Source organism: Dermacentor albipictus, chromosome 3 (genome assembly GCF_038994185.2).
Source record: "Dermacentor albipictus isolate Rhodes 1998 colony chromosome 3, USDA_Dalb.pri_finalv2, whole genome shotgun sequence".
Lineage (NCBI taxonomy): Eukaryota > Metazoa > Arthropoda > Arachnida > Ixodida > Ixodidae > Dermacentor > Dermacentor albipictus.
The window spans coordinates 121,608,546-121,633,816 of NC_091823.1; the positions used below are offsets into that span (position 1 = coordinate 121,608,546).

Sequence of the window (25,271 nt, forward strand, 5' to 3'; positions counted from 1 at the left end):
GGCATGGTATGAAAGATCTATAAAAACGGTGCACTAAGCATGTCGTAAAGTTTCACATCCTCAAGAGCCATAAAATTCACAGGCAACAAACTGTTTGTTGATCAGAACTCAAATAGAACAGCTAAGTAAAAGGAAGAGCAAGTTTAAGTGTGCCTGGCTGAAGACTCGATATGGTGCGACCAGTGGTCCCCAAGCAAAGGTGTACAAAATGGTTTAATTAACTTTTGAGTAAGATACCGGTTTAATTGCTACCACAGCATAAATGACAAAACAATTTAGGGTGGACAACTATCCTGGCAGTAGTGTATGCGTGCCTTTTGTTATTCTCTGTGTTAACCTGAATAAAAAAAGGCACGCATGTTCTACTCAACATCGCAAAAAATTTGTAACCTGTACTCATAACGTTGTCTATGCCATTCCACTTTCATGCGGAAGAAGGTATGTTGGTCAAACCCGCAGATGCATCAATGAGAGATTAAAAGAGCATCGATATAACGTCACATAGGGTAATCTCGGGTCATTTGGGTATTCACTGAGATTATACCTGCAAGCCCATGTTTGAAAGCACTTCCATTCTGTATTGGGCTCATAGCAGGATGACGAGGGAGATTGTGGAGGCCTAGGAGATTGGAAAATTAGAGGAAAAGTGCGTAAGCAAGCCTTCGGTATCGCTATCTGAAAAGGAGATACGATTCCTCGGTTTATCTTTGTGATCACTACAGTACATATTTTGCCCATGCCTTGCACACGTGTACGGTTTATCGAAATTCACCACTGAATGTTCTTTTTTTTTGCTGTTAGGTTTGTTTCCGCTCGTACGGTATATATTTATCAATGCGTGCGAAAATAACATCTACAGTTGAAAGTGCAGCGCTGTGTCCGTCTGTTTCTTCCTACGTCCTCGTACAGTCGCGCTTATACCACTCTACCATGGATTCTAACCAACTAGCCCGCCAACGTGTTTTAATCCACGGGAAAACTGTGATTGCTATGTATGCTGTCACCAGACTGGTCCACATTGCGAAATTCCTGCGCACCGCCACAATAGCTGCCCTTCGCAACTTGGCCGAGCGAAAGGTTCGGATGTGATTCGCGAACTTCCACTGGCCGAAAGGGGGTGGCAGCGACACCAGCAGGAAGATTCCTTGCGTTAATATGTTCGCCAGCAGCTGCCAATATTGCGCGCACATCGGCCTGCACGGCTTGGCTGACGCGACGGTAGGCAGTCGCTCTAGACATGGAAGCCACGCTGACGTTACTGCTCGCTTGTATTCTTCGTTGTTCAGATTCTCAATCGCCAGTAAATTTATGTGTGAGTGTGGTTTACGCGAGTGACATTGAGAGTATCGCACTGGACTGCACTTTAAGAGCGGCAGACTAACGCTACGAAAATGGAGAAATGAAAAATGCGACGATAACGTCTTCGTTTTCCATGGCGCGCTTCCCGACAACCGTAAGCTCTAAAGGAGGTGAAAAACAAGGCCATCACACGTATGTCCGCAGGCCAGACTGATCAGAAACAGTTAGCAAATGACAACACTTACCTTCGATTGAAACGCAGGCTTGCTCCACGAGCCCTACTATAAAAACTATTTGAGAAAGCGCGCGAAACCCCGAAACTATGCAGGACCTATGCGAACACAGAACCCACGGGAGAAAATGCGAAACCATGGCAACAGAGCAGCCATAGCCGCCATGCCGTATATCATCATCATCATCATCATCATCATCATCATCAGCCTGGTTACGCCCACTGCAGGGCAAAGACAACCCCGGTCATGTACTAATTGTGGCAATGCCGTCCCCGCAAACTTCTTAATCTCATCCGCCCACCTAACTTTCTACCGCGCCCTGCTACGCTTCCCTTCCCTTGGAATCCAGTCTGTAACCTTTAATGACCATCGGTTATCTTCCCTCCTCATTACATCAACATATAATAAGGGCAAAAGTAAAAAGAAGCTATTCGGTATTTTAAATACTAACAATAATGCTTTTGTTTTATTGTGTTTTCCCTGCCTATTTGGAATTAGTTATGGAGTAAAAGAAAAGAACTGAAACCGAAACTGCCAAAACTGCTCGCCGCTTCTCCGAGAATTTGTCAAGTAGGAAGTGAGTAGCAGGTCTGTCGCACGGATGGTTTCAATCCCCAATAATGTGTACGTTGAACTACATTCGTGCGCCATCGGAGTTGAACCGGTTTAGTGCCCAAGGTTAATGTATACATAAATGTGGGACCAACGACCAACGTGTGTTTTGTGTTCTCGCCTCCGTAATGCATATTATGTATGCAGGGTTACGCAAGCTTAATTTGAGCGCGTACGTGTACTGGGATGGCACATCAAATATTCGTGAAATAAGCACATATGTGCCATTCCCGTTCATGTACTATTCTGGGACGTTTATTGGACATCCGTTCGCTTAACTCCATGGGACATCCATATTACTTCCTTTTTAGCACTTGGGACTTCGGTACTTGCTTGGGACGTCCTTAGGACATTTGGTGTTGTCTGGGTGATGTCGGCCGACTTTTATTGTCGATCAATGCATATCCAGTCAACGGTCTCGCTCTTTCACGCAAACTTGCGTGTTGGTGTCGCAGACGTGTTCTTTCTTGCAAACGATCGCTGTATGCTCACGATAAACGGAGCACTCTCTTCCGGGACCTGCAAGCAAAAGAAGAATGAAAGCGTGGTTATGACGATCCGATCCGATCGTTTGCGTACGCTCTCGGCCCCACCTGACCCCGTGTTTGCTGTGTGGGTGCAGCTGCTGTCTTGTTGAATAGCTCACACACACACACACACACACACACACACACACACACACACACACACACACACACACACACACACACACACACACACACACACACACACACACACACACACACACACACACACACACACACACACACACACACACACACACACACACGCACACACACACACGCACACACACGCACACGCACGCACACGCACGCACGCGCACGCACACGCACACACACACGCACACACACACACACACACACACGCACACACACACACACACACACACACACGGAACACAGGAACACATTTTTGCAGAACTTGCATTTATACAAAAAGTGTCATACACTCGTGGAACAGCAGCCGGGCGGGTAGAGCGCCCGGGTCACAGCGGAATCCCGCCGTGCGGGCGTTCCTATATAGACAGCGCGGATCATTCAGCGTTATCGAGCCGTACGATACTCTGTAGTCGCTGCTAATGTTCAGAAATCTTATGCCATAACGATCTAGTGGAAAGTCATTTTTAAGCGTTCGATTTAGCACGTGCTAAATATATAGCTTCTCCCAATCGTAAAGAAAAGCATTATCAGTAGCCTCCAGTTTCTTACAGATCTCAGTTCTAAATATGTTCTTACTGACAACGTGTTCGTATGTAAATTGAAAAAGTGAGGAGCCATTCCGCTCTGTGAAGGTGGATGAGCAGCCAAGCTATAGCACATCATCACACAGTGTTAGACAATTAAGGGTAAATGTATTTATTTGCATCAAATGATGCAAATATTGCTGCAATATTGATGCAAATGGCTTTATTGTTGTGATATACAATGATTGGTTCGGTTACAACCTTATACAGAATCTTGGTCAAGGTTAAATCTATACACGACCGTTTTTTAGTTGAGTGACTTGGCTTGGTGTGGCACTTCAAACTAAATTTTCTAGCACAAAGTGAGTGAACCATTTCTCGTCTGGTTTTGAAATGTCCACATTGAAGCCTTCAACGATGGTCACAGGGGTAGTGTCATCTCAACTAACCCACGCAAAGTGAGTAGCCATGAACCTTATGGGGCTATGAGCTATTGCTTCTGGGGGTATGAGTAATTGCTTCCGGGGTATGAGCCATTGATGATGACAGTTTTCTACATGCTGTTCTATATGCTGTATGCGTAATTAGAAAGGCTGTAAGCAATGTTCGCTTCACTTGACTAAGTGCTAGTAACCTTTGCCTTACGGGCCTATGATACATTGCATTTTTTGCTTGCTTGCGTGGGTATGAGCCATGAGACAATGACAGTTTTGGATATGCTGTTCTTTATGTTGTATGCGTGATCAGTAAGAATGTAATCAATGTTCGCTTCACTTTGTTTAGTGGTTGTAGCCCCTGCCTTACGGGGCTGTGAGCCATTGCATTTTTTGCTCGTTTACGAGGGTATCAGCCATTGATGATTGTAGTTTTTGTTGACGCACACGAAAACTGCACAGAATCCTAGCCATGCATGGCTTCGCTATAAAAAATAATTTTGCTCCTGGGCTAATTTGCATTCTTTTCCTTCGTTGTGACGCATCCGTGCCTTGACCTGCACTGCCAGTGATCCTGCAAATAGGGACAGACAATGCTAGATCACATGCGTCCTGATAATTCTTTTTAGTGTACTAAATAAATATTAAAGCGAAGCTTTCTTTGCCTCTTCTCCCGACTTTCCGGGCGCTGCTGCTGTGGTCTTGCTCGCGCGCGCCGCTGGGTTTCTTTCAACACCACCAGATGGCGCTCGCGTAGCTCCGCGCATCCTCAGGCCCTCTGGCCTTCTGGAAGCCCTTCGGCTCAGCGATAGCAGAGGGAAAGTCAACATGTCCGCTATAGAGGTTAGTAAAAGGTGATTGGAAGTTTTCTGGCATTAAAGTAGGGAGGCCACAAACAACGGAGACTTACAAAAACAGAGTTCCCCATAGTGGTAAAGAAAGCTTGACGCTGGGAATTCTGTATTTCCTGTCTTTTTTTGTTGGTTGGTTGGTGTGTTTTTCTATCTCTTTAAAATACGAGTAGGGCATTAAGCAATATAACAAGAGCCTGCATGGTGGCGCTACTCAGCGCCCCGTTTCAGAGGGGACGCTCATAGCATCTAGCATTCATCCATCCATCCCGACCGGCGCCGCCGCCGCGGCGTTTCACAGTTCGTGCGTATGGCTCGTGCTCGGCTTGCTTTCGTATGCGACGAAAATGCAGGTGCCGGGCTGTAGAGGTCGCGTGCTGGGCTTTGATGGTGTAAACATCACAATCGCTCATAGCTTGAAGAGAGACCTTGGAGTTGGCGCCTGAACAGCGTGCTAGCCACGTATTCAAGGTGAGCACGTGAATACGCGCCAGCAAAATGGCTGCGAAGCGTTCACTCAGCGGCGAGGACACTCAGGCCTGAAAGAATCGTAGCGCGGAACTGGAGCGCCTTCGCTACGCAGCGAAACGTGGTGCAGACCGCCGTTGCTACAATGCAATGTGCCATCCGACGCAATGATAATGCTCAACCCTCTCAGAGATTATGAACAATGACGCACGACAACGCCTCGAGCAAGCACTTCTCGCTGTGTGGTCCGTGGACTACGCAGACAGACAGCAGTGGTGCACGCAAGGTACCGTTTAACATCAACTCACCACTATCGTATTGGACTAAACGCTGAAGAAATTACACATTCGCCGCCAATATCACCGCTTAATTATCGTCAAGCAAAGCAAACAGCATACAAAACTTCGATTACATCGCCTCCCACAGTGCGTCGGATCCGCAGATTTTTCGTTCGAAAACCTTGCAGCCGAAAGCCATACCCTCGTTACTACAGTCATACAAGCACTAATCGGACAACACATGTCATCGGTGCCCGCACAAACTCGGGTACGGCACGTTAGACTCTCATCTGAATCACAGTTCACAGAAAAGCCTTTTGGAGTTGTTGTTGTTGTTGTCGTTGTTGTTTTTGTCGTCGCCGTCATCGTCGTCGTCTCAAAACATGGCTCGTAACCACGAGCAGAATTGGGCATGATTGGCGCGTGTTCATCAAGGGAGGATGTGGGCTTCAAATGAAGTATACGTCGATTCATTTGTCGTTTAATTTTTTCCGATAATGGCCGCACTGAAAGGTAACATTTTCGGGTACGTTTTTTAATTTATATAATCCCTTAAGTCTGTGAGAATCATATCAATTCTGCAACAACACGGGGACTAAGAAAGAACAGGCGACAAGAGCGCATTTTGTCGCATGTTCTTTCTTAGTCCTCGTGTTATTGCGCAGTTAATATGAATCAGTGCCAACCTACCCAGCTTTAGTAATTCTCTGCGACATTTGCTTGAGACATGATACATATACTTAAAAAAGGGGGCACACAAAGAAAAACGGGCGATTGATGTTAAACAGTGTTTTATTATCTACAGCAACAGTATTAGACAGTTTCAGCTTGGCCGCAACCTTCTCACCTTTCGAGGTTAGTGGGTTACCGGGGACGTAAGGGTGAGGTGCCGAGTCGGTGGTGCCACCGGGTGACACAGAGCCCAACCAGACTTACACAGAGTTGTTATTGCAGCAACCAATGAGCTCTACACCGCTGCTGGTGTTAAGTTCTGGCAGCTGCGCCATCGCGTACACGTTGGCTCTTAAAAATATTTTTTTTTTCGACAAGAACATTTACGTAGCACGAAAACGCGTATAAAGCATTGTGGTTAGACGAACCCACACAGGATGTCACAGTTAGTGTTTTTGCTGCCGTATGCCTCTCCGGTAACCAGAGTGTACGGGTGACCAAGAAAACCGGAAACGGTAGGTACATAATTAGCGGTAAGGTGAGGACTAAAACGCTCTTTTATATGAGAATAGTTCAAATGAACGAACTTTGCATCCACCATTATATCGGCTCTGCGGTGTTCTCTCTGCTGAAACTTGAAATTCAAGCGGAGCACAACACCGTGAAAACAGCATTGAGAAAATGTAGTAATTGCACACCCCAAATGGTCATCTCAAACAGCTTGTCTCGTGATTTTTTGTGTGCCGAGGTAGGTTGCAAGAGTAAACCAGTGGTCCATCTTCTATGCCGTTTGTGTTTCCAAAAAAAATGTGACGGTGAATGAGCACGTTATAGTCACATCGCCAAAGATTAGCAGTATTGAGTCAGGTAACCACTCTAGGGGCATATCAGCAGGAAATATTAGGTGCTGACCTCTGCTCTCGTCGAAGCAAGAGATGTGCCCCGCCTATCTTTAGTAAGCACCACCGTTTTTCTGAAACTTCCAGTCTCTATTTCATGGCAGTTTTATATAACTTGATAGTTATTTGCTTTTCCTTTATTAACCAGTTGTGCAGATTATCAGTATTACAGTTATTCTTTTTTCACAAGCTTTATTGCAGCTCGCGTCACCACGCATCGCATGTCTTGCACGCCTTTTCCTTCGCACAGGGCATCCCTTACTAGTAACCTGTCCACGCAACCGTGGTACAAAATTCTCTAATTCTTTATATTGCCGATCATTTTCACACTGGAACGGGCTACTCCACCGCATTACGGAAATCGTTTCTCCATCGAACTTCGCCGAGTATTTCAATGCGCATTATGACAAGTGATGACGTGTAGCTGATTGTCTGCCATTTCACGTCTGAACCTCAGCGCTGATTATGCAATACTCCCAAGGAGGGGTCATTAAGAAAATGAAAAAGTACGCCAGAACACATGTCGTGATGTCTGTCGACGGTAATGCGCTTATAGCATTGAATCAATATAGCGACACAACTCACTGCCGCCGTGCATGGATTCCTGTTTCGAGGACGATAATGATTTATTGGCATCCCCTTTAAGACGCGGAAGAGTCACCTAGCCTGGTTGAGCTAAAAAAGCTGTCACAGTCCTTCTCTAAGGACACTCGGCGCCATCTAGCACCTCCACTGCGCCGCCTGAGCGTGGACTCCGAAATGCGTGGCCCGCGGGTGCGTATACGACACTGAAAAACGCGTTGTGCGGCAACCGGGCTCCCCTCTCATGCTTTTTTCTGGACACGCTGTGCCATCTGGTGGCGCTGCCGAGGGGCCCGCGCGTGGCCTCCGAGACGAGAACCGTGGCGCGCCGGTGCCTGCGAACGCTGAGAATTGTTCGCTCGCTTGCCGCACACTCAGTGGCTCATGCTCAGTGACCCAAGTTGGCGAGAGGTTCATCGAAGAGTGGCACGTACCCAGTGCATTCGTGGCGAAGCTCTCTAAAGTGTTTGCGTGAAAAGTGTTCATTGAAAGCGGCACAAACCAGGTGCATTGTGGCGCAGCCTGCTAATGCATCGGGTTGGTGTCCTTGGGGAACCCTTGCGACGTGGATTTTATTCCGGTCAGCATCGGATAAACTTGAGGGATCTTTTTCGTCATTGTACAGCGGCATATTCCCAGTGGCACATACCTAGTTATGCCCAAGCCGGCGTCAAAGAGTTTCTTCGAATAGCGGTACCTACCCGGTCCAGCACCTACAGTGACCCACGCTGGCGCGAGAGAAGTTCGTTGAATAGTGACACGTATGTACGCACTGCCACATAATCAGCGACCGAAGTTGGTCCGATTATTGGTTTCGAACCCTCTTACCTCAGCACAGCAGCCCGATGTGCTACCCATTTGACCACGGACTACCCAGTGACCTAAATAGGCGGGAAAAAGTAAAGTGCGTGAAGTACCCAAAGAATGCTAACACGTAAAAAGTCGGAGCGAAACTCATCTACGATGACTATCAAAGCATACGAACAGAGTAAACACGTCATGTATAGGGCGTGTAGAGCTACAGCTTGGTTCTCTGGACATGATTAAACTTCTGGCGGCGCTGTCGTGAAGTCCGTCCATACCCACTGGCACATACACAGTGTCCCAAGTTGACGTCAAAGAGAGTCTTTGTATAGCAGCACGTACCCAGTGACACATACGCAAGTTGATGTCAAACAGGTTCATTGAAGAGCGGTACATACCTAGTACACATACCCACCAAACGGCCTACATTTTAGACTGCACTACTTTTCGAATTAGCCCACATCTTCATTTTCGGCCTCTTTATTCAACTTTTCAACTGCTGCTGCTGCTGCTGCTGCTGCTGGCGGCTGCTGTCCTGCAGAATAGCCCTTGCCGATTGCGAGTGTCATACTGAAAGTTATATCATCACTACTTTATCCTCGGACCAATGTCACTCCTGCAGCCTGATGCAGCCTGCAGTGCAATTCGCCGGATATATTATCGCTAATCAGGGCAGCCGCGGTGGAAGCTGATGCACGTGAGCGTGGACGAGAGCTCCCACACCTACACGCCGTCGTCGTCATGCGATGTTGTCAGTTCATCGCCTTCATGCCGTGGTCATCGTTCCTCCCCTGTCATGTCATGGTCGTCCTTCCGTCGTCTTCGCTCTGTCACTGTCACTGTGTCACGTCAACCTTGATCATGCCACCATTTTCGATGTGTCGTCGTCACACTGTCATCGTCATCAGTCCGTCATCGTCATTCCATCGCCATCATGACATTGTCATCATTGCTTCGTGTCACATAGCCGTCATGTCATCGTAGTCGTTCTAGTGTCGTCAATTTTTCGTAGTGGTTCCACTGCCATCCTAATGTCATCACTTCGATGTCAACATTCTACCCTCGTCATCCCATTGTCGTCATGTCCTCGTCGTTACACTAGCGTAATAATTTTTGCATTGTCATGGTGTTGTCGTCATTCCATCTCCATCATTCCCTTCCTTAAACCGTCGTCGGCTTACCATCAGCATCACGGCACGAAGACATTGCACTGATGACAATGGCATATGACGTCGCCATGACGACGGATTTAGTAGTAGTGATTCAAACTGTCCACATTCCGTCGTCATACCATTCCAATCATTTTAGCATCGTCATCCAGTTGTCCTCATTACGTCATCGTCATTCCAGCTCCGGCATTCTCGTAGGCAGACCGTCTACATGCTGTGGTCGTCACACTATCGGCATCACTCCAGAATCGGCGACACAGTGTCGTCACCCCGTCACCCCCTTACCATCGTCCTCACTTTAGCGCCGACATCCCATGAGCGTCATGGCGACTGTCATCACTGCAACGTCTTCATGCCGTCGTGGTCGTTCCATTGTCATTATATTATCCTGGTGATTCCAATGTCGTCGTGCAATTATCATGCAGTCATCTTCATTCCATCATCGTTGTTGCATAGTCGTCATGCGGTCATTTTCATACCGTCGTGGTGGTTCCATCATCTTCATTCTTGACATATGTGCATGATCAAGCGCAACCACTTTATGTTGGTCGATGCGTTTCCCAAAGAAATGTATCGAACTGGGTTGTGTGATCCCGATCTGCAAAGGATCGCTAAGCAGGAACTTCGTTTTTCACAAACCAAAATCGAACCTTCGTTTAAACTATTACCACAGCGCGTGGGATCCGCAATTTTTTTTTACTGCATTATCTCCGGGATTAGCCCATAGATTTGTCGACGTAGCTAAATATCTGGAAAGAAAAGGGGTCTCTGTATGCAAAGAACGCTATTCGCCTTAAAGTGAATTAAGTGCACCGTACCCTAAGATAGTACCCACCAACAACGGTGCAAGCACGGCAGCACTGCAATGGTCCTTCTAGCGGCCGTGCCCGTATCTCCCGTTGTGCACAGGGCAGCTTGAAGCACTGCAGGCAGCCGTAGACACGGTCGGTCTCCAGCAGGCGAATGTGGTAATACACAGAGTAGAACTGGTTGCTGACGACAGCATCCCCCATCAGCACCACGGTGAGCAAGGCCATTGGGAACGATGACAGTGCCATCATTACACGGAACCTACAGTAAGAGATACGGCAAATGCACAAAGCAGGCGGCGGCCTCTCTTAGCGCTTGATAACTGCAGAACACCTTGTAGTTATAATTAACTTAATCTTGCGAATGTATGGGCCTTTTCTATAAGGTTGGCTTTCTCGCATAGCTTGTTATTTAATCGCTGCCGACTAACGAGAACATACGAAAATTTGGGGCCCATTATACAAGGCATAGCCATGAATTACCTCAAGGTCATCATCCTCATAAAATGCACTGACATGCAGAAACGCACGAAACTACTACCTACACGAAATTGAGAAATCAAGACAAACTGAACGTAACCAAACAGGCTTTTCATGCGCGAAGCTGTAATGCGAGGGATATTCATAACACCGAGAGAAAAAAAAAGAATCAGTAGTGCACGCACTCGTGCCCGTGGAGAAGCCGGAACGAGTGTGTGACTGTTGATATTGAGGATTTCACAGCGCACATCGACTTAAGCAGATGGGAGAGAGCAAAGACTAGAAAAGCTAAATTGCTCTTTGCATCTCGCTTATTAATTTACGACCATTAAGAACTGTACGCTCTGCGAGCACTACCGAATATTATGTTATTTCAAACCGAAGCCAACTGTACATTTTCTACGCTACTGGTACTTCCTACGTTTTTGCCATTTTCAAACAAACTTCTGAAGTGAAGGAAAAGAGCGAGAAAAAAAAAACGAGGATGTACCAAAATCTGTGACTCCGGTCGTCCAGAGCGTTAGGTTATCGTCATGTTAATTGCGCTCACGCATGGCGAGGCATCCATGCTAAAACTTAAAACTTTACCTAGCATTTTCGGACAACTTCTTAGTCATCCAGAGAAGGGCTTTTTTTACTGCGAACCGCTGAAGGCGATCATATTTTGCTCTACGTCAAATGAACATGGCACTTTATGCTTAAAACGACGTCGCCTCTTTCGGAATGCCGTTGAAGAGTTTTCATTGCCCTTCTCCTGTCTGCTTCAATTGAAGTATGGGTCGGATGCAGCAGGGATGTTTCGAACAAGGGAATTTCTCTGCATGACGATTGAAGAAAGTACCCTATCACTGTTAGTAGTTGAAAGTCAGTAAAATTGGCCCGTCACCTAAGAAGGAAGTTTCATCATAAGAATAACTCTCATTTCCGTGTTCAAGTACACGTTATGTGTAGAAATTTCCCCACTACAAAACCGCTGTGGTGAATGAAATTTCTTGCGTTTAAGAGGGACAGCTTAATTTCATCGGCTGCAGGAAGCAGAATCTTTTTTATTTAGGGCATCATAGCTTCTACGAAACTTGGCGGAAACTCATAGTTAAGAAAGGCTCAAAGTTTGCAAAACAGTGACTCCACACCTAAAACAGATACCGCACTTGTGTAAACTGCCCGTATTAGAGCATTTGAAGCGGTAAACGTGATATGCAAATGTACAGGTTACATATTTCTGCTACAACAGTATAATCGTTGTTCTTGTCGAAATTATTGGATAATATACATCCAGCTGTTGTCCGTAGCTCATGCGTGTTAAAAGAATTGGCTTCCCCTTCTCATCAAAGAATATCAAAACGTATATCTCTTACTTTAAGAGCCAAAAGCCCTTTTGCATATATAACAGAACTTCAGAATAAATTAGAAGTACATTGCGGGCTATACCCTCAGGCAGGTAGGCAGGCAGGAAGGCAGGCAACGAACTTTATTCAAGTCCTGAGGACAGACTTTAAAAAAATAGGATCACGTCTCCTGGGAAGAAATCGAGCTGACACAATACCTGCGACCGGGTTTCGGTAGTTTCCAACGGAGTCTTCTGTCCTGCGGACACGAGGTTGGCGCCGGCACGGTTTTATCGCGAAAGTCGACGTCCCGGCGTCACGCGCATTCTACGAGCCGGTGCAGCGGACAGTGAGCTCACGTACACGCAATCCCTTCGTGGTCGCCCGCATGCACACTCCCACCCACGCCGATGTCTCACAGTCATCCGGACTTGGGTTACGCAGAACATCCGGCCGCCTCCATACTCTTTGTTGTATTTGGCTCTTCGGTCTTGTTCTCTCGGAGCCGGACCAACCGACGCTCAGCTTGGAGGCTTCGTTGATGGGACTTGCCTGTGTTAGGGAATCTGAATGAAGGAGAAGAAACAGTCTCTTTTTTTTTGCTTTTGCTTCTTTGTTTTGTGTTCACTCGTCACGTCTCACTTGAATTTCGTTGTTTTCCTAATTTTAATGCGCCGTTCCTTTTGCTTCTCCTTTTTTTTTATCGCTTGTCGAACAATTTTGTTTAAGTTAGTCTGACCTCTGAATTAAGCATTGCACTACGCATTGTCTCACTGGCTATCGCGTTATGCCGCTTCACAACAGCCTGCGCGTGCGATGCTGGGCCGCGCTACGATAAAGCAGGATGCCAAAAAACATATGGTACAGAAATTCTGCGCATTGTCTACGAATGCGTAAGCATTCTTTGCCTCGGCTGCTACTTTACTTTCGCCTATTTATTTAGCTAGCTTATGCATGCCTACCCGTCGCCACCAGTCATCTACTATTACACTATTATTACTATTATTACACTACTACTATTACACGAAATATGCACCCCGCAAACAACGTCGGCAGACGTCGGGCCAGGGGTACAGCTCTACTCGAGCATGTCCACAATAACCACATTGAGGCAAGCTTCGTGGATGCCGCGGCATATGTCCAACAAGAGGCATTCGCCGTCTCCATCGTAGACTCCAATTCAAGGCTCACTTGCTGCGCTACGGTACGCACTTCGAGGCCCGTGGCAGCCGAACAGGTTGCAATCGCGCTGGCTGTGCTCCATGGTCGCAGAGAGGCAATATATAGTGTGTTCCAAGGCAGCCATTAAGGCCTACCAAACCGGTATGGTTTCCCTCCAGGCCCTCCGCATTCTCCAATGTGCCAAAAGTATCTCTCCGCATTCTCTCATTTGGTTTCCCGCTCACTTGGGGTCGACTGAGGGTTGTCCCTCTAACCCTAACGATGGCGCAAACGAGGCCGCGCGAGGACTCAGTGACCGCGCCGCCTCAGCAGTCCGCCAGCCCCGCGAGGAACCCTTGCTTACGTTTAATGGAATCACCACGCGCTACTATCTGTCAAGACGCCCGCACGTCCTGCATGTCAACTCCCGCACCCCGCCTTATGCAGGGCGCAGGCGGTTACTCTCCGACTTTTACAAGCCCGTGCCTACCCTAACCTCGCGGTCTTTCATGCCATATACCCTGAAAGATATCCCAGTGCGGACTGCCCTGCCTGTGGACTAAGGGCAACATTGGACCATGTGTTGTGGGAGTGTGAAGCCATCGGCTCCTTCCTTAGCGAGGATAGGTGGGCTGCGCTCTTGGGCAGCCCCGAACTCAGCGACCAAACCCTGGCAGTCCAGAGTGCCCGCGATCGGGCCGTCAAGCCCGGCTTGGCGGTCCCTACGTGGGACTAGCCGGGTGGCGCGGGGTCTCCCCTGCGTCTTCTCTGGACCGAAATAAAGTTACTTCACTCACTCACTATTACACTATTATAAGGATTACATGTGTTGACTTGATCAATTATGCCTTTATTTTGCAGATACGTCGTATCAACTGAGCCGAAACGCCGTAACAACCGTTTTTTTTTTTTGCCGCACCACAGGTTTTTTTGTTTTTTTTTCCTTTTTCGTTACAACATTGACGTGGCGATGGCGCCGTCACCAGTTTTCGTTAATGCTACCAGTCATACAATATTACACTATTGAAAATATTACATATGTTAACATCTTTATTTTCCTTTTGTTGTTGTTGTTGTTGTTGTGACATTGACGTGTCGACGACGAAGTAATCAGTTTCAAATTTGCTTTTGTCTTTTTTTTTCTAACACGACCAATAATCTGCTATTGTACTATTACAACGATAAGACGTGTTAACTTGACCGATTCTGCATTTTATCTTGTAGACATAGGGCGTCACAGGACGGACACATTTTTCTGGGCTGCTCGCCAAAGAATGCTTAACGCATTACTGCTTTAGGAAACTACGGTGATGGAGAGAAACCTCCCAAAGGGCCACTCCAGTGTTATTTAAATCATATCAGGATATTGGCATTTTCAAATGGCATTGACAGTCCTCTCACCGGTAGGGTGGGTCAACTTGTTTAGAAAGTCATCAGTAAGTTTACATGACCAATAAACAAGGTACCGAAACTGAAAGCGAAGCTGATTCTTGTGACGTCTACGATTACTCGATGACGTCAGATGCTACACTACCGTAATGTAAACATGCAGAACGCGTGCTAAGCGCGCAGTGCACGTGGTGCCAACGCCAAAAAAAAAAGCGAAGCTGACGATGCCTTCTGACGACGCGTGGAGCTATTTCAGCTCCTTCGAACTAGACGGCGGTGATTTCAGCGACGACATGAGCGCTCAAGGATCGCCGTTAGCTTTTGACCGGCCGCCGCGAGAGGTAGCTGACGCGCCCCAAGCTCAGCGTATCGTTCTGCGTCAAGACGAAGAGAAGCACCGGTTTATTGTACGTCTGTCAGAACGATGATTGTCGGTCGTCCTTTCGTAAAAGAAAGGGAGCCAGCTTCGTCGTTTGTGGGCGTGGTGGCGGTGAAGGCTCTGACGTCACGAACCCCAGGGTAGCCAGGAAAAAGTCACACATTCGTGGGCACGAGTCGGGAACACGAAACCAATCTTTAAAATACATTCTCAGGAAAACTAAACGACTTGCAGTCGTATCGTGTGGCGCAGAAAATCGGAGTGCAGAAGAGAACACGTATTGAAAATTTTATTAAGGCCAGTGGACGTTGAAAAATAGCCGGCGTTGCCCTTTCTTGTCCTTTTGACTTGAACCAGGTGTGACTTAAATTGAAGCTAAAGCAAATTTCACTCTTATTAATGTAATGTGGCTCACACAGACATTTGTCTGCCACGGTGCGGTCTATAGATCGAATACCGGTCAGAAGTATTCTCTTGTTTATTTGTTTTCTAACACAACCAATAATCTACTATTACACTACTATAACGATTGCATGTGCTAACTGGACCATTTGGTCCAGTTAGTCACCATATCACCATATGACGATTTTTGGACTTGTGTGCATATTATCGACGCTTCATTGAACATTTTTCGAAGATTGCAGATCTGCTATTTCGCCTTATACGCGTGACGACACGCCATTCCACTAGACTGATGAACAATAGACCGCCTTTGCGGAGCTACAACGTCGCTTGTCTTCTCCTCCCGTGCTCGGTCATATTGATGAGGATGCTGACACAGAAGTACGCACTGACGCCAGCAATATCGGTCTCGGAGCTATCCTGGTGCAACGACAAGACGGGACTGAACGAGTTATCGCCTACGCGAGCCGCACTCTGTCACGCGCAGAGTCCAATTATTCCACCACAGAGAAGGAGTGCCTCGCGGTTATTAGGGCTACCACAAAGTTTAGGCCATATCTCTACGGGCGGCCAGTTAAAGTTGTGACCGACCATCACGCTTTGTGCTGGTTGACCAACCTCCGCGACCCTTCTGGACGATTGGCACGTTGGAGCTTGCGACTCCAGGAATTTAACATCACCATTGTGTACAAGTCAGGCAGGAAACATAAAGATGCTGACACGTTATCACGGGCACCTGTTAAATCTCAGAATCCTGATGAAGAAGACGACAGCGCCTTCCTGGGAGCCCTCAGCGGGCCGCATCTTCTCGCTAAACAGCGATCGGACGCTGAGTTAAGACCCGTCATCGATCACTTAGAAGGCGGCATCGCGTCCATTCCTCGCCCACTTTCGCGACGGTTGTCGTCATTTTGCCTACGAGGGGGCATCTTATACGAAAGAAACACAGGTGCCGGCGACAAAACATCTGCTAGTAGTACCTCAAGCCCTTCGCGACGACATCCTATAGCCTGCCACGACGAGCCGACATCTGGTCACTTGAGCTACTCAAGGACTCTGGACAGGGTACTGCAACTCTACTACTGGCCTAGACTGACTGCTTGCGTCAAACGCTACGTGAAAGGATGCCGTGAATGCCAGCGCCGCAAGTCACCACCCTTCAAGCCTTCAGGCCTTCTACAACCCATCGACCCTCCGCGTACGCCGTTTGATCAAGTTGGAATGGACCTTCTCGGACCATTTCCCTTGTCTTCCTCCGGCAATAAGTGGATCATTGTCGCAACTGACTACTTGACGCGTTACGCTGAGACGAAGGCGCCACCACGCGGGACAGCATCTGAAGTTGCCCAGTTTTTTATGCATCACATTGTGCTTCGGCATGGTGCACCGTCATTCATCATCACTGACCGAGGGACGGCATTTAAGGTAAAGCTTCTGGACGACATCTTCAAGCTGAGTTACACGAGTCATCGAAAGGCCACTGCATACCACCCTCAGACTAACGGCTTGACAGAAAGACTAAACAAAACACTGGCAGACATGATCGCTATGTACGCGGATGTGCAGCACAAAACGTGGGACGATATCCTACCGTACGTAACGTTTGCGTACAACACTGCCAAGCAGGAAACTACACGCCTCCCGCCATTCCACCTCGTTTATGGTCGAGATGTCCAAACTATGCTAGACGCCATGATTCCATATGAAGATACCGACCAGCTCGACCAGTTAGCTCCTGACGTCGAGGAGTACATTCAGCGCGCCGAGGAAGCGCGTCAACTGGCCCGCGTGCACATAAGACAGCAGCAGTGTACCGATGCAATAAGGTACAATCTCCATCATCGACAAGTGACCTACGAGCCTGATGACCAAGTTTGGGTTTGGACACCCATTAGACGGCGAGGCCTCAGCGAGAAACTCCTCAGCAAGTACTTCGGACCATACACAGTACTAAGGCGTGTAAGCGACGTGAACTATGAAGTGATTCCAGATGGAGACCTGCCATCGCCCAAGCGCTGTTTACCACGCGCAGAGACTGTACATGTGGTCCGCCTCAAGCCGTATTTTACACGGTGAAGTGTACTAGTGAAACCTTTTTTTTTCCTTGTTTGCTGTCGTCGCGTCTTCCTCCAAAGAACTGCGAAGCGTTTTTTTTTGTTTGTTTTCGACCACAGAACACATTTTTCCGTGTGCATTTCCGTATGTGTGCTAGCGCGTTTCTCCCCCCCCCCCACTTTTTTTTTTGTCTTACTTAATTTGTGTAGTTTCCATGCACGTTTTGTGTTTGAGCATCGAGTCGGTGCTCCATAGGGGGGGGGGGGGGGGGGGGGGGAATAATGCCACCTGGTGTTTTGAGCCAGCGTTGCGTGCCCAGCAAAAACGGTGACTGAAGACGACGAAGTCAAGGATCTTGCGCCAGCTGGAGAACCGTCCTTCTTGTGTCTGACACTTTCGTGTCTGGCTGCTGATACTGCTGCTTATTCTTTCCTTAGCGCGTGACAATATGTAAAAGCAACAATACTTGGAATTAAAGCAGCAATACGGGCCCGATTGAAGTTTATATAATAATTAACACAGGAAATATGAGAAAAACGCGGAAGCAGGAGCAAAAGAAAACAAAGAAGCGCATCTTTCGAGTTAGTCTACTTAAAGTTTTTTGGCCAACTTCCTCCTGACCCTGCTTTGCACTTTCTGGTTTAGGTTTTACCTCCCCTCTTCCATTTGTTCGCAGGCTTCTTGGCCAGTCCCCCATTGCGGGTAGGCGCCATGGTACACGGAGCAAACAACCAACCGAGCCAGCATGCAAGCAATGTAGCAATCAATCAACATGTTTAACAGTGAAGCGTGTGCGATTCGTGAAGCAGAGGAAGTGTTCTACCCGGCAATCACTTATGTTTTGATACATATTGGCAGTTCCGTTCAAAGGTCGAAGCACTGACTGCTATAGCAAGGTTTAGTGTTGTGCTTGAGCTCCTCGGACGGTGTTCTGGCTAGACGCGGGTGCGACAAACCCGGCGCCGCATAGGCTGGTGGGACAAATATTTCTGGCCCCCTTAAAAGATTTAACACGCCGCGTAGGGCCCCCGATGACATAGCACAGGCGCCATTATGCTGCCCGTGAAACGCCACGCCATTCAAATTACATCACTTTCAGATTTGAGCACTCATATTGTTTTGCGTTTCTAATATTTAACAGTCCGAGAAGATTTAAGATGAACGGCGTGCGCTGTGAATGTTATATTTCGTGACATTTGTTTGTCGAAGTAGAAGTTTGAGTTTATTGATGCACAACACATAAATACGTAAATTTAATGTACGAACGAGGACCCCAAGGTATTATTACTGAAATCGAGACCCTCGCTTAGAAGCTGCAACAGAATTGTACAGTTGTTGGCAGCATAACAGTGGATGACGTAATAGTGTATTAAATACACTAAAAACAAACGGCAATAAAGAAAGAAAGTCAACAAACAATGCCCTAATGCGATGTAGTGGGCTGTCGTCATCAAAACCTTGACGAAAAATTTAGTCAATAACGTAAGACCTGATATGAGGAACCTAATTATTATATAGTGCAGCAATATAACCAACACTTACGGCGTAGATAAGCCATATAGCTGAGCAGGAATTACAACTAATGGTTGAGAACCTTAACCGAAAATGTGTAAGAGTGGGGTATATAAGATTAATATGCAGAAGACAGATAATCCCCCACTCTGGGTAAGTGCCACAGCGACTCAAGACAACAACAAAAACAATAATTCAGGATCGCCAGTCAGGCTCTAGAGTCTGTATAATAGTACGTTTATCTAGGTCAATCACTCACAGTAGTCATTAATCACGAGAAGGAAATATACAGAAGAATACAAAAAACCGGTTGCAGTGCATACGGCAGGCAATGCCAAATCCTGACTGGGAGCTTACCACTCTCGTTGAAAAGAAAAGTGTACAATCATTGCATTCTACTGGTGCTAACATATGGGGCGCTAACTAACATATATGTACCCGTCTTCACATAGTTTTTCCTTAAACAAATGCCTGCTTCCTACTTATTTTTGTCGCTGTGACAGCAAGAACGAGTAAAGCGCATTTTTCGTTCCTCCGTAATTAACCTTTCTTGCTGTTTAGGGTCTATTGTAGCCAGTTGTTTTTCTTCGGATGTATATTATTTTTTTTTCCTGTAGCTCGTTCAGTCCAGACTTTCCTCGAGCTTATCTGTAACAACATATACCCGAGAATCGTCGTTGGAAACCTCGTTGTTCCCCGACGTAAGTCTAACGAATACGTGAATCGTTCGTGCCAGCGTGTTTCCATAGTTTAACCTCCCGTCTATATAGCACAAACTGATCGTCAAAACAAACTGATGCTTTAAAGGAAAAAGCAATTCCGCACATTCTTGTAATAATCCCAAACGCTAGTGTGAACTTCTACTGCAATATATGGCTTCTTTCGTCTGCACAATGATACTAAATTAAAGCGCATGGCTCTTTTTTTTTTACATATAGAAAGCTTATATGCTTACACATATGTGGATGACGTACACGCTGTGATGATGATGATGGTGATGATGAGGATGATGATGATGATGATGATGATGATGATGATGATGATGATGATGATGATGATGATGATGTACACGCTGTGATCTTACACTCGTGCTCGCTCCCTATTCATAGAAGGCCTGCCGTGGTCAAAGAATTGGCATCCCTCTGTCTTGATGGCAGTGTTTCTTCAAGCAAATGCTCGTCCCTGCGTGTCGAACGCGGGTATAATCAACGTGGGCAATGACCAATCAAGAGTACATTTTCCGCAGTAAACGGTAGGTTACTGAAGTACTAAAGCGCCAAACAGACGACACAAGAAGAGACACGGACGAGCGCAACCGGTTTGCAACTGGTGTGTCGTCTGTTTGGCGCTTTAGTACTTCAGTAACATGCACCAACTAGCCCAACAAAAAGTTCTGCTGGTAAACTGTACGCTTGTAGGCCTTTTCACTACTGACGAGAACCTGGTTTCAGTGTGATGGATTAAACTGGAGTTGCGTCACTGCTTCACGCGGGCCGCTCGCATGCACCGACTCCTTTGATTCTAGCGCCGCTATTCGCCGAACGCCATGACGTGCTCAAAACGGGCTACAATGCGCTGCGGAGAAGCAAACAATGCGCAGGTGAAGCCAGCACCCCACGGCCGGGAACCGGTCGAACAAGCGCAATAGATCTGGGCACATTTATTATATGCTGCTGGTCGGAAGGAACGTGTTCACGGGTTACATCTCGATTAAATTTTGCAATAAATGTCACGCGACGCGCACTGACAGCTTTTTGCAGTGTGACAAGTTGTAAAAAAAAAAGTCGTTTATTTTTCTAGGCACGGCGCTGCAGAAGTTTCAAAATTCGATGTACTCACATGAATTTTACTCGTATAATAAACCCGCAACGTGTGCAATCTTAGCCAGCTTGTGTGTCTGCTACACATGAGACCCATAACAGGACAAAATTTGCCCGTGACGTGTAAAGCACAAGGATATGCTGTCATCGTCAGAATCAACATTGCAGGGGCCAGCCCCAACAGTGTATGAGTGCGTGCAATTCCTCGCGTCACTCACCTGAATCGTGTTTAGCTTTACTACTTTACACACAGGGAATGTTGAACGCGACAGTAACGTTTCCTGGGTACGCGCATTCCCGTTTTCTTTTTTCAGCTGTCGCGAGCCGTGGTCACATGCGTGTATTGTAAGAATTATAACTAATCTTTATATTCGACGATTTTCATATAAATTGGAAAGGCTCTCTGACGTTGCCACCATGCACATTATGTAATAAGGCGCGTAAGCGTGAAAAATTCAGACTCGTAGTAATGAGGCCACAGACCGACTTGTACTTCCAAAATAATTTTAAAAATGAAAAGAAAGTGAAAATAAAAAAAATACCCTGGCGTTGGCACACGAGTGCAGCTCCTACGCGTACGGGGAGTGCCTTTCTCGCGTAACTTCGGAGCCCAAGATGGCGTACCTTGGCGCAATTCTGTTTCCCTAAAGGGAACCTGTACGGTAACTCTAGATTAAACATACGTTGGGCGAAGGTGGAAGTTCTCAAACGCGACCAGCACCCGCTCGGATCGACACAGGTGCTGCCGAGCTAGGCCTCTGTGAACGCCAATCGAGAGGCTAAATTCAGCTCCGATTGCGTCATCCTTGGCGCGACAACGGCTCCCTCTGGGCAGGCATGCATGCATGACTGAGTAGTGGTTTGTTCGCAAGAAGTAACGCGCGTGTGTATTACGGTTGAAAACGATAAGCAGTGGTGCTATAACATGTTTCCCTTACATGCTGTTTTAGCAAGCCCTAAAGGTGTGCTCAAGTACGAGAAATATAATTACGCAATAATAGTGCTACGGAACAGTACTTACGATGACAAAGAGGCGAGCAGGGTGAAGACGACGACGATGTTTAGAGGCTAGCACAGGCTGTTGCCTCTTGGCCAAATGCGGCGTATCCTCTTGTAAATATACCTGGATATAGCTTTTCGGCGGCGTCTTCCTACGTAACATATCTGTTACGTACCGTAACATAACGAGAAAGTCGCCTTAGTTACACTGCACAACTTACCTACTGAACACACAAAAAATTCTTGTGTTCACTATGTAACAGTGATTGTGAACAACTTCGGTTGGGAAAAAAATCATATTAGAAAGTGTCACATTTTTGGCGAAAGTTTGCCAGCTTGGCCATTTTTATTGGCAAAACTGCTATTAATTTGTTTATCGTAAATATGTCAATGAACTCTTATAGAGCTGCGCCCTACAATGAAGCATTTCAGTGCCAATAAATTATACCTATAGTCTGAAAAAAAAAAGTGACAAGCACACCAGAGGGTCTGTTTCGGTCCACTTAAGAGCTCCGATTTGCGTCGCAAAGAGATCGCAGACAAGAATATGACGCAAAGTGCATTATATACCTCATTCTGCCAAATTTCTTGAGGCGACATATATATATATATATATATATATATATATATATATATATATATATATATATATATATATATAATGGGGGCGCTGGCTAACACTCCCAGGGTTCTACTATAGTACACATAAATACCCAAGAAAGTGGATGGGGAAACGCCGCCCCGGTAGCTCAATTGGTAGAGCATCGCACGCGACATGCGAACGTTGTGGGTTCGCTTCCCACCTGCGGCAAGTTGTTTTTTCATCCACTTTAATTACCATTAATTTATCATTACTTTATTTCATTTATTAAGCACATGCAATTTCCCCTATGTTGTACTTGGTGTCAGTGTTTGTTGGCTTCTCATTATATGACTAATAATTATCGGGTCCCTCGGTTAACCCCCTTTCGTCTCCTTTATTACATAACGAGGGTCTCGAATCCGGCAACATTGATGCCTTCAGGTAGCATATGTGGGTTTATTGACCAGTAGCCTTCACCCGAAAAGATCACGTTCTCGTGACGCCTGCGGCAAAAAAGACGTTCCACGTCCGCCGCCAAGGTCTGTGAGTGGGGGCGCTGGCTAACACTCCCAGGGTTCTACTAGTACACATAAATACCCAAGAAAGTGGATGGGGAAACGCCGCCGCGGTAGCTTAATTGGTAGAGCATCGCACGCGACATGCGAAGGTTGTGGGTTCGGTTCCCACCTGCGGCAAGTTGTTTTTTCATCCACTTTAATTTCCATTAATTTATCATTACTTTATTTCATTTATTAAGCACATGCAATTTCCCCTATGTTGTACTTGGTGTCAGTGTTTGTTGGCCTCTCATTATATGACTTATAATTATCGGGTCCCTCGGTTAACGCCCTTTCTTCTCGTTTATATATATATATATATATATATATATATATATATATATATATATATATATATATATATATATATATATATATATATATATATATATATATATATATATTGTAATGAAGCAGACGCGCCCCTGTGTATGTGCCGTCTGAAGAGGAAGACGAAGGGCCGTGCCGTGATCTCGAGCGACCCCGTGCTTCGGACAGCCCTTGCAGTGCCTTGTTTTGCCTAGCGTTCCACAACGTCGTGAACGAGAATAAACCTCATCGCATTTGGTGGAGGTTGCTGAGATCCTTCGCCTCGTCCTGGAGCTCCGCACTCGAACCCTGCCAACAAGATCGCCTTGCACTATGCCTGATCCCGCCACCTCGTTGCCCGCCCCACCGGCTGCCACTGTCATCTGCGCCGGCGTCCCTCGTCAGCGCGACCCACCCATTTTCAGTGGGACCACCGAACACGACGTGGAAGACTGGCTCTCATCGTACGAACGTGTAAGTGCCCATAACCGATGGGATGACCAGTCTAAGCTGACCAACGTGCCGTTCTACCTCGCCGACGTAGCCAAACTTTGGTTCTTCAACCACGAATCAGACTTTACAAGCTGGTCCGCCTTTAAGACTCTGTTTGCAGAAGTGTTTGATCGCCCAGCTGTGCGTACGCTACGCGCTGAACAGCGTCTACGCCAGCGCGCACAGCAACCTGGAGAAACATTCCCCAGCTACATCGAGGATGTTCTCGATTTGTGCAAGCGGGTCAATCCCAGCATGTCAGAGGATGACAAGATCAAACACATCCTCAAGGGCATCGAGGACAGCGCATTCCAGATGTTGCTGGCCAAAGGCCCAACTAGCGTATCCGTCCTCATTAACCTCTGCCAGAGCTTTGACGAGCTGCGCCGCCAACGTTCCATCGCCCGCCAGAACATCCAGCACGCCGATTCCGTCTCCAGCATCGCGGTTTCTACCGAATTCACCAACTCGACCCTCTCGCAGCATATCAAAGATTTTATCCGTGAAGAGGTGGCCAGGCAGCTCTCGCTGCTGCCTCACAGTGACGCACCTACGGCAGCTTTGCCTCCAACGCTGCAGGAAGCCATCCGAAATCACATATCTGAAGCGCTTCCTGCAGCTCCTACAACCCCCCCACCCAACCCTATGAGTGTGCCGCTGGCCCATACCAACTTTGCCAACCACCCTACGTCGCTGCCGCTCAGTTATGCAGCCGTGGTTGCACGGCCACCTGCGCAGACCGCTTCCTTTCCATCGCCCATGAATCCGGCTTCATTTCAAGTTGCCCGACCGTCACCACACTTTTTTCGTCCCACCGAGACGTGGCGCACTCAAGACAACCGGCCTATCTGCTTCGCCTGCGGCATTGCTGGCCATGTGGCACGCTTCTGTCGCCGCCGCGCCTCAACTGCGTGTACCAGCTTTGACAGGCCCCGCTACGCACCACAATACGCCGCCACGCCTCCATTATCACCGCGACGCCTCGACACTGATCGCCGGTTGGAAACTCGGCGTTCCCCTTCCCCTCGTCGGCGTTCGATTTCGCCCCTGCGTCGTCGAGTTCCCACTGAAGAGGGAAACTGACTGCTGCAGTTCCTGAGGCAAGAACTGCAAATACGTCGATTTTCTCAAGACCTCAATCTTCGCCGCAAAATGTAATTACCGTTTTTGTAGAGGGAGTACCAGCAGTGGCACTAGTCGATACCGGAGCAGCCGTTTCCGTCATTCACGAGGGCCTTTGCCGCAAGCTACGAAAAGTGACTACAGCTCGCTCTGGCCTGGTGCTCGCCACTGCCAGCGCGCAGCGAATCCACCCTTCAGCTGTATGCACGGCCCGTGTCGTCATCAACGACGTCCTGTACATAATCGAGTGTTTCGTGCTACCATCGTGCTCTCACGACCTCATCATTGGTTGGGATTTCCTGTCACGTCATCATGCTGTCATTGACTGTTCACGTGCAGAAGTGTCGCTTTTACCACTATGTGAATCAC

The 25,271-nt window shown here is 47.3% G+C and overlaps 1 long non-coding RNA gene across 1 annotated transcript; it reads right to left on the bottom strand.

Moving 5' to 3' along the window:
* Window positions 1-2,377: 2,377 nt before the first annotated feature.
* Window positions 2,378-12,538, bottom strand: LOC139057904 (uncharacterized). The gene is made up of 3 exons (XR_011513081.1): window positions 12,341-12,538; window positions 10,341-10,576; window positions 2,378-2,663 (listed from the first exon to the last, which is right to left on the bottom strand). It is a non-coding gene; the product is annotated as an uncharacterized lncRNA (long non-coding RNA).
* Between the last annotated feature and the right edge of the window lie 12,733 nt (window positions 12,539-25,271).